At 39.3% G+C, this 10,366-nt stretch overlaps 1 long non-coding RNA gene across 1 annotated transcript; it reads left to right on the top strand.

Moving 5' to 3' along the window:
* The first annotated feature begins 31 nt into the window (after positions 1-31).
* Positions 32-9,059, top strand: LOC109500814. The gene is made up of 4 exons (XR_002158587.3): positions 32-193; positions 938-1,031; positions 2,166-2,345; positions 9,005-9,059. It is a non-coding gene; the product is annotated as an uncharacterized LOC109500814 (long non-coding RNA).
* The last annotated feature ends 1,307 nt before the right edge of the window (positions 9,060-10,366 follow it).

Raw genomic sequence — 10,366 nt, 5'->3', positions numbered from 1 at the left:
CAGAAGTAGGCACCTTAGGCGCGGAGTTGAGGGAGGCAGGGCTTAGGGGGCGTAATTGTTCTTGAGGAAGCCTGCGGATTGTCCAAAGGTTAAGGTTTCGGTAGCGTAACGAAGACTGTGAATTTCGTTTCTTGCAAAGATGGTTCTGAAGTATTTCTTCCTGTTTCCCTTTGTTGTCTCTTATAAGGCGAGGGTAAAGACTGAGGATTATTAACCTTTATGCATCTGCAGTAATGAGGGATTCTTGAACTTTTTTGAGTTAACGAGCATGTTACTGTAATTACCATTTATTGAGTTCCAGATTCTTTTCTGTTTTAATTTTTTAAAACGTTTATTTATTTTGAGAGAGAGAGAGACAGACAGACAGACAGACAGACAGAATCCGAAGCAGGCTCCAGGCTCTGAGCTGTCAGCACAGAGCCAGATACCCGGCTGGATCTCAGGAACCCCAAGATCGTGACCTGAAGTCCGATGCTCAACCGGCTGAGCCAGCCAGGCGCCCCCAGATTCTTTTTTTTTAATTGTCTTCAAGAAACTTTTTTCTTTCTTTCTTTCTTTCTTTCTTTCTTTCTTTCTTTCTTTCTTTCTTTCTTTCTTTCTTTCCTTCTTTCTCAGCTCTAGATTCTTAAACTCCTGGTAGACACGTCAACTATATTTACTCATATAATTTTTACAGCAGTCTTTTGAAGTAAGTGATATTATCCAGGTTTTGTAGGGGAGGAAATCAATGCAAAGAGGGGTTAAATACTACAACTGTGACTTTCTCCCGAAGAGAAAGAGCCATTTCCAACCCAGATTTATCTGATGCCAAATGAATGAAAAATTAATTTTCCAGAGAAATTTCTTGTGCTTGGTTACTTGAAAGATCACTTTATATTTGTCTGAAATGAATGTTAGTCCTTGAGTAGCCATCACTTTCTTCTTCTTTTTTTTCTAGAAAGATCCTTTGCTTAAATAAAAATAGTGAAAGGATAAAGCTAATGCCAATACTCAAAAGTTGCCACGATTAATCTTAGAGCCAATCTTGTGAGGTAGGTACTGTTATATCTCCATTTTATAGGTGAGGAAACAAGTCAGAAATGGATTAAGTAACTTGTGCTGGGTAACAAATTCCAAGAAACAATGAAAGTATTATATTTCATTCCTTCTAAACAAGCTCTGAGTGAATGCAATTGACTTTTATTTTCTAAGATTTATGTTTATTTTTAAGGTTTTTTTTTTTTTTTTTTAAGACTGCTGTTAGCTTGCAAGCAATTGATTTCTTCTTTTTTTAAATGTTTATTTATTTATGTTGAGAGAAAGAGTGCTTGCACGTGCATGGGAGGGGGAGAGAGAGAGAGAGAGAGAGAGAGAAAATCGCCAGCAGATTCTGTGCTGTCAGTTCAGAGCCTGACGCAGGGGCTCCATCTCACAAACCATGAGATTGTGACCTGAGCCAAAATCAAGAGTCGGACACTCGACTAACAGAGCCACCCAGGTGCTCAAGGCAACTGGTTTCAAAACCAGAGCGCAGCTTTCTCATTTGAAGATAAAGTCAAGACACACTCCTTAGGTTAAGTGCTGAAGAATTTGTACTTCTTTTTTTTTTTTTTTAATTTTTTTTATTTAAATTTCTTTTTCAAATTTTGGGACAGAGAGAGACAGAGCATGAACGGGGGAGGGGCAGAGAGAGAGGGAGACACAGAATCGGAAACAGGCTCCAGGCTCCGGGCCATCAGCCCAGAGCCCGACGCGGGGCTCGAACTCAGGACCGCGAGATCGTAACCTGGCGGAAGTCGGACGCTTAACCGACTGCGCCACTCAAGTGCCCCAAGAATTTGTACTTCTGAACAGTAACTAAACAATTGGGAGACTGGAAACACATTGCTTGGCTGCAGTCAAACTAGAATGTTATTTGGTTAAAAATGTTACTGATTTTGTAGTAACTTTGTATGGTGACAGATGGTAACTACATTTATGGTGGTTAGCATTTCAAAAGAACAACAATTTTTTTTTTTTTTTTTTTTTTTACTGATTTTGTAAGAGACAAACTTAGAGGAAAATGTGGAGACTTCTGTCCCTAAGTGTTTTGGTAATAATCAAGAAAAAATTAGAAACAGTAAGTAATGACTTCATTTCTGGATTTTCTCACAATTTTTTTTTTTTTTTTGAAACTAACTTGTTAGGAATTTCCACTCATTTTTTGGAGAAAAGAACAAGTGATTACCTAGAAGACTAACCACCAGTGGAACAATGCTTAACACTGGACTCACTGTGTAAGTATGTGGCAGAACCACGCATGGAGGAGGAGAATAGCAGAATGGAACAAAGGTTGTCCTGGGAAATAGTTATTTTCCAAAGAAGAGGTGAGTAATTAAGTACGTGAATGAATTGAAATAGTTCTAAATTTTTGTTTTATTTTTGATTGATTGATTGATTTTTTTTTTTTAAGATTTTTTTTTCAACTTTTTTTTTTTTTTTTTTTGGGACAGAGAGAGACAGAGCATGAACAGGGGAGGGGCAGAGAGAGAGGCAGACACAGAATCGGAAACAGGCTCCAGGCTCCAAGCCATCAGCCCAGAGCCCGACGCGGGGCTCGAACTCATGGACGGCGAGATCGTGACCTGGCTGAAGTCGGACGCTTAACTGACTGCGCCACCCAGGCGCCCCTAATTATTTATTTATTTATTTTGAGAGAGAGAGAGAGAGAGAGAGAGAGAGAGAGAGAGAGAGAGAAAGAGAGAAGGAGATAGTGAGCAGGGCATGGGCAGAGAGAGAGGGAGAGAGAATCCCAAGCAGGCTCCACACTGTCAGCACGAAGCCTGATGCAGGGCTTGACCTCACAAATCGTGAGATTATGACCTGAGCAGAAATCAAAAGTCAGACGTTTAACCGACTGAGCCCCCCCAGGGGCCTGTAAAAATTTAAATACATAGGAATGAGTTCATTCAGGAAAGAGGAAAGTAAATTAAAAATTTATAAGAGTTGCTGGGCCTAATAATTAAACTGACATAAGAGTGATTAACAGGAGAAAAGCATTCAAATTTTGTTCAGTATTTCTTACATGTACGTGGGGCGCTTCACAAGAAAAATCAAGACCTAAACGAGTCAGGACTGAAAGCCTATATAATAGGTTGCACAAAGAGTAGTACATTTTGAAAAATGTAACAAGACAAAGGGGTCTGGGCTGGCACAGTTAATTGCGGGAAAGTAGGAAGATAAGAGTTTAGTTTAACAAGGTTTGTTTGTACATGTTTATCTCGGCTTCAAGTCCCCCTGTCTCTGGTGATAGTCCTGCTGGTATAGGAAGGTTACCTTTCACATGAGAGTTTTATTTCCTGCTTTCAGGAAGAAAAAGGAAAAGGAAGGTCAGAAGGTCCTTCTTGCATATGCTTTTTAAAAAAGTGCCTTTAAGGGGGCGCCTGGGTGGCGCAGTCGGTTAAGCGTCTGACTTCAGCCAGGTCACGATCTCGCGGTCCGTGAGTTCGAGCCCCGCGTCAGGCTCTGGGCTGATGGCTCAGAGCCTGGAGCCTGTTTCCGATTCTGTGTCTCCCTCTCTCTCTGCCCCTCCCCCGTTCATGCTCTGTCTCTCTCTGTCCCAAAAATAAATAAACGTTGAAAAAAAAATTTAAAAAAAAAAAGTGCCTTTAAGTGCCAAAGTGGCATATTTGGGGGTGGCATGCTCTGAACCCCTATTCTACTTAGAAGAGGGACATCCTATGAAATTGGTTTGGGGTGCATATTTGGCTTTCTTTGGTTGGTTGATCCTAAATTGAAATCAGGGGAAAATATTAGAAAAGCTGTCAACTGTTAATCAAGTTCTGGGACAATTATTATGAGGTTTTTGTTTGGCTTCCTGGATTGTTGCTAGAGATAGCCATATGACATCCTACAAGTCTGACTTCTAGGCTGCTTTCCCTGGCGGGTTATCGTAGAATAATAGGTTGGTTTCCTGGGATGGTTGCTGCAGATTGTAGGTCAGAGTCCTCTATTTTTATATATATGTGGTCTGGCCGTTGCCCATTTGTATATTCAATCTCAGCAGGTAGAGGAGTTTTTTCAATACCTTATTACTAGAAGAAGTAGGTCATGTTGGAAAAATTGGAAGGAGGTCAATATGGCTAATGCCTAGAAAGTAGGGAGTGAATGGACCTGGACAGGGTTGTGAGAAATGTAGCTGTTTATAGTTACGCATGGGGTACCTTCTTGCTGTGTGCTGGGGGCTATCAATGCCCTCCAACCAAAGACTACCGGAACACTCCTGTAGTCACATGATTATGTGACTAGGGTATGTCTCAGTAAAAGGATGCTAATACTAACTTATTTATCGTAGGATTGGGGCCTTGGTGATTTGGGGATGGTGGAGGAATTGAGGATAGTTTTGAGTCTGACTGCTGCTTAAAAACCTGTGGGTGAATTTTCGCGCCTGACCGTAAGCAGTTAAAAAGGCTTTACCTGGTAGGCTTCACAGGGCAAAACTGCACTCCTGCACCAGCTTGGTGCACAGCCAGTGCACTGCAGTCTCTGAAGGGAGTTGCAGTCAAAGACTCAGTCCCACCTGGCTGGCCTTGCTGTTGTGCATAGTTGCATTCCTAGCCAGGTGTTCCCATTTGGAGGTCTCCTTATCAGGAAACTTACCCACTCTGTCACTATGTAGTACGTTTCCATTCCTGTCACCCTCTCCCCTTCCCCCCTCCCCAGACAATGGCCCTGGTTCCATAAATCTGCAGAAAGCTTTTGTTGGGGACTCCCTCAATAGTGAGATAACCTCCAGGTTTGCACGGATCCACCTGACCCTCAACCAGTGGGAGAGTTGGTTCCATGGGGTAATGGGACAGACTCTTTCGCTTATACAGTCATAGTAAGTAATTAGAGGCTTCACTGTTATTTCCATTTTGGCTCATTTTTGTTTTAATTGCCTACTCTGACATCTGGCAGCTCAATTCTCTCTCCAGCTCATCTAAGCACTTGACAAATTCTGTGATTATGCATCTTAATCATTTCTTATATAGAAGGCAGAATGAAAAAGGGAAGCTAATGCTATAATTGGTAAAGAAATACCAGTCACTCAAAATAGCCAGTTAGGGAGGTATTTGGTCATTTTGTGGTTTGGACAATCTTCCTGATTTGTCTGAGTTCAGACACGTTTACAGAGTTGTCTTGTTTTTGTCTTGATCCTTCAGGGACACTAAGTGACCTTGTCTGATGCTGGTGTGCCGTGAATTGTTTTATATTTAACAGGAGAACAATATGGTCTTGCTGTGGGTGCCAGGACAGCTCCTAAAAACACCTAGGCCCAGTTGATAAAGCCAAGCCAGTTTCAGGCTCTTAGAAGCTGCTTTTCTGGGCGCCTGGGTGGCTCAGTCGGTTAAGCATCAGACTTTGGCTCAGGTCATGATCTCTTAGTTTGTGGGTTCAAGCCCTGCATCGGGCACGGTGCTGACAACTCAGAGCCTGGAGTCTGCTTCAGATTCTGTGTCTCCCGCTCTCTCTGCCCTTCCTCCACTCATGGTCTGTCTCTGTCTCTCTCAAAAATACATAAACATTTTTTAAAAATTAAAAAAAAAAAAGTTCCTTTTCTTTCTCAGGACTAAATGTTCTCTATAGATTATCTCATTTAATCCTTACAATATGTTGTTATCCTAAGTGGCAGGTTACTGTATTTATCTTCACTTTCAGATGAAGACACTATGGAAACTCTGGAAACTCAGGAAAAGTTATGTGACATGCCTAGGTCACCCAACTAGGAAGTGGATGCAGTTGAGATTCTGTTCTGCGTGGTCAGACTTAAGGAGCCTTTGCTCTAAATCCCTATTTTTCACAAGATACAGCTCAATAAAAGTTAGTAGCTAAATAGAGACTTAATGACCAGAGCAGAGAGAGGCATAGAGCCGAGAGAGGCAATGAAAAGATAAATATAAGGAGTGTGTCTTAATATACATCCTCTGGACATGAACAGTCTCTTTATCTCTCTGTCTCTAGGTCTCCATCTCTCATTCTCTTTGAGAATGCTGTCCTCCACCTTTGGGGTACAGATCCACAAAGAAGACTACAAAGCTAACTTGATATCAGAAAATCAAGTCAAGGACTAGTTTAATTATAGAACCTGAAACAAAACCAAAACTTTACTCCTCTTTTAAAGTAAAAATACAGGGGTGCCTGGATGGCTCAGTCGGTTAAGCATCCAACTTTGGCTTAGGTCATGATCTCACGGTTCATGGGTTCAAGCCCCACATCAGGCTCTGTGCTGATAGCTCAGAGCCTGGAGCCTGTTTCAGATTCTGTCTGTCTGTCTGTCTGTCTGTCTCTCTCTCTCTCTGCCCCTCCCCTGCTCACGCTCTGTGTCTCTCTCTCTCTCTCTCAAAAATAAACATTAAAAAAATATTTTTAAGTAAAAATACAAACCCAGCTTCTTCCTTTTGAAGTAGAAGTTCCCTTTTTTTGCTACATGAGTTTTAATAATTTTTATGTTCTTTACTAATCAAAATATAAATATTAGGTAAAAAGAAGGGGCACCTGGCTGGTTCAGTTGGTAGAGCACGTGACTCTTGATCTCAGGGCTGTGAGTTTGAGCTCTGTGTTGAGCATGGAGACTACTTAAAAAAACAGAATAAAATAAAACAAAACAAAAAACAAAATAAAATAAAACAAAACAAAACAAAATAAAATAAAATAAAATAAAATAAAATAAAATAAAATAAAATAAAATAGGGGCACCTGAGTGGCTCAGTGGTTGAGGATCTGACTTCGGTTCAGGTCATGATCTCACAGTTTGTGAGTTTAAGCCCTGCATCAGGCTCTCTGCTGTCAGTGCAGAGCCCGCTTAGGATTCTCCGTCTCCCTTTCTCTCTGCTCCTTCTCTGCCCACGTTCTCTCTCTCAAAGATAAATAAGACATTAAAAAAATAATAAAATAAAATAAAAACCCTGTGTATTTAAAAAGATATCCATTATTTGTTTCTTTGTGTCACTGTAAATGGTTTAAGAGTACATAAAAGTAATAAAGAAGATGTGGTTTATATATACGATGAAATACTACTTGGCAATGGGAAAGAATGAAATCTGGCCATTTGCAGCAATGTGGGTGGAACTAGAGGGTATTGTGCTAAGTGAAATAAGTCAGTCAGAGAAAGACAGATACCATATGTTTTCATTCATATGTGGATCTTGAGAAACTTAACAGAAGATCACGGGGGAAGGGAAGGGAGAAAAAAAGTTACAGAGAGGGAGGGAGGCAAACCACGAGAGACTCTTGAATACAGAGAACAAACTGAGGGTTGATGCCAGGTGGGGGAGAGGGGAAAGTGGTGATGGACATTGAGGAGGGGACTTGTTGGGATGAGCACTAGGTGATGTATAGAAACCAATTTGACAATAAATTATATTAAAAAAAAAAAAAGAGTAGAGCGCACCTGGGTGGCTCAGTTAGTTGAGCGTCTGACTTCGGCTCAGGACATGATCTCAGTTCGTGGGTTCGAGCCCCGCATCAGGCTTTGTGCTGACCGCTTGCTCAGAGCCTGGAGCCTGCTTCAGATTCTGTGTCTCCTTCCCTCTCTGCCCCTCCCCCACTCACGCTTTGTCCCACTCTGTTTCTTAAAAATAAATAAATGTAAAAAAAAAAAAGAGTAGATGAAAGTATTTCCTTTGTTTAGCTTGATTAAATAAAACTCTTAGTAATCATTCTGGAGTTGGTCAGAGTGGCAGAATGAAGTGATGTTGGAGTATAATGCTGGTAGGTCACTCTGTGGAAGAGAAGCACTTGCTGTTTGAACAAGAGCTGGAAAGTTTAAAGGCAAGTCTTGTCAGCCTTTCAAGGTGAAAAGACAGCCATAAAATGAAAACGGTGTTGTAGGTTTTAAATGAACCTCAGCACCTTGACCTGGGATGTGCAATTTAACCTCTCTTATCTTTACATTCATTGTCATGTACAGGGATTAGACCAAATGATCATTAAGGTCTGTTTGAATTTAGAATTCCATAACTCTCCTGTGTAATTTATTAATTAGCCTTATTTAGTATTACTATATCTAATGTGATTGTAGTAATAGTGTGTGCATACTAGAGCACCAGACCCATAATATCCTACATATGGACTTGACACCCTATTGATGCTGAAAATTCAAAGTTAGAACAATCTGATTATTGTTTTTCTAGTGAGTACTACAAAAAGAGTTGGCCAGTGCCATGTAATGTCACCATCTGAACAAATGGAAGAGAATCCATGTTAAAAAAAACCGCAAAGTGCTTCATTTGTACTAGGAAATGGATTAAACCAAAAAGAAAAAGTACAGGTGAAAGCGCCATCTGGTGGTAACCATGTAAAATTCCAAGAAATTTATGATCTATTTCACTTGACTGTCTTTGAAGTTCTGGCTACAATCTTCAGTTTAGAAACATCTGTGGGTTCAGAAGTAGGAAGGAAAATACTGGTTGTTACACATTAACTAGTATTTAAGGTAATTAATGACTGAAAACAAAGTCATAGGGTGTTTAGAATACTTGATCCCAGATAGTCCCTGGAAAAAAAGTTCCAAGATCAAATATCTTTGGGAAATGCATTTAAATCCTGCTCTTAAAGGTTCACAATAAATGTTAGCATATTAAAATCCCTGACAAGTCAAAAGACCAAGTTTTTCATAATTTAACTGTTGTTTCCTAACTTTATTTGACTATAGAACCTCTCTCTCTCTCTTTATTTTATTATTATTTTTTTAAATTTTAGAGAAAGAGAAAGAGAACACATGTGGGAGCATTTGGGGGTGAGGGAGGGGGGAGGGGGCAAAGGGAGAGAGAGAGAATACCATGCAGGCTCCATGCTCATCTCAGAGCCGCATGTGGGGCTTGATCCCAAGACCCTGGTATCATGACCTAAACTGAAATTGAGAGTCAGATACTTAATTGACTGAGCCACCCAGCCACCCCTCCCTGTCTCTTTGTAATATTCTCTGGCATTTTGAAAAATGCCAGTTTGAGGAAGTAATGATCTTAGAGTATTGGCTTTTAACAAAGACTTTTGTTTATTGCAGCATTATTTGCAATGACCTAAATGTCCATTGATAGATGAATGAATAAAGAAGTGTATATATAAGTGTATGTGTGTATATATGACTCAGCCATAAAAAAGAATAAAATATTTCCATTTGCAACAAAATAGATGGATCTAGAGACTACATAATGGTAAGTGAAATAAGCCAGAGAAAGACAAATACTATATGATTTCACTCATTTCATTCATATTTCATTTATATGATTTCACTCATATTTCATTCATATGATTTTCAGAAACAAAACAAATGAACAAAGAAGAAAAGAAACCAAAAGACAGACTCTTAACTATACAGAATAAATTTATGGTTAACAGAGGGGTGGTAGGTGGGGGGATGGGTAATATAGGTGATGAGGCTTGAGTACACTTACTGTGATGAACACTGACTGATGTATAGAATTGTTGTATCATTATATTGTGCCCCTGAAACTAATATGACACTGTATGTTAACTACTACTGGAATTAAAAAAAATGTTTTTAAATAATGAAAATAAAAAGGAATTTTTTGGGGGGCTTATGTCAGGTTTTATATTTTCATAGTCAATTTCAAAACATTAAAGTGATGATTATAATTTATAATTGTTTAGGTTATCATGCTTATTCATGAATATTTAAGGAACAATCATTTTGTGTCAGGATCTGACAAAGTGCTGTAATGAGAGCAAACAATTGCAATCAGTTGCATGTTCGTAAATGTTTAACAAATATCCTTCAGATTCACAGATTAACCTCAAATGCCTTGGTCCAGGAATGTCTATAGTTTAGTTAGAAAGCCAGAGAAGGTTGTTTTAGGAGAGTCTCCCCTTTCTCCAATTCCTAGTCTGACTCTCCTTTCTAAGGAGCTCAAGAAATTTTCCTCTCTCTCTCTTTTTCTCTCTCTTCTTCCTCAACCCAAAACCTCTTAACTTTCAGTATACCAAGAAAAATAGTCTTCACCATTTACAAGCTGGGTCTAATTGACTCTTTTTAATTTTTATATCTTTATATCATTCCATGAATTTATACAAATTAGAGTAAAGGGATATTCAGTAAAGCTGTTATAAAAAGAGTAAAGGGATAATGGAAAACAACTTTATTGAAAATTTAAATAAGTAAGCATAGCAAATACCAATTTTCATTCCATATTTTCCTTTTTTTAAGTTTTTTAAATTTTTATTTTTTCATTTATTGTCAAACTGGTTTCCATACAACATCCAGTGCTCATCCCAACAAGTGCCCTCCTCAATGCCCATCACCCACTTCATATTTTCCTGGTTTTGAAGACATATCCAAAATGGGCAATGTCCTCTGAATGCAACTAACAGCTTATTGCCTGTGATACATGAATCTGGAACATACCTA

This window comes from Felis catus, chromosome B3, assembly GCF_018350175.1.
Source record: "Felis catus isolate Fca126 chromosome B3, F.catus_Fca126_mat1.0, whole genome shotgun sequence".
NCBI lineage: Eukaryota > Metazoa > Chordata > Mammalia > Carnivora > Felidae > Felis > Felis catus.
This window is presented reverse-complemented; position numbering and strand designations above follow the sequence as displayed.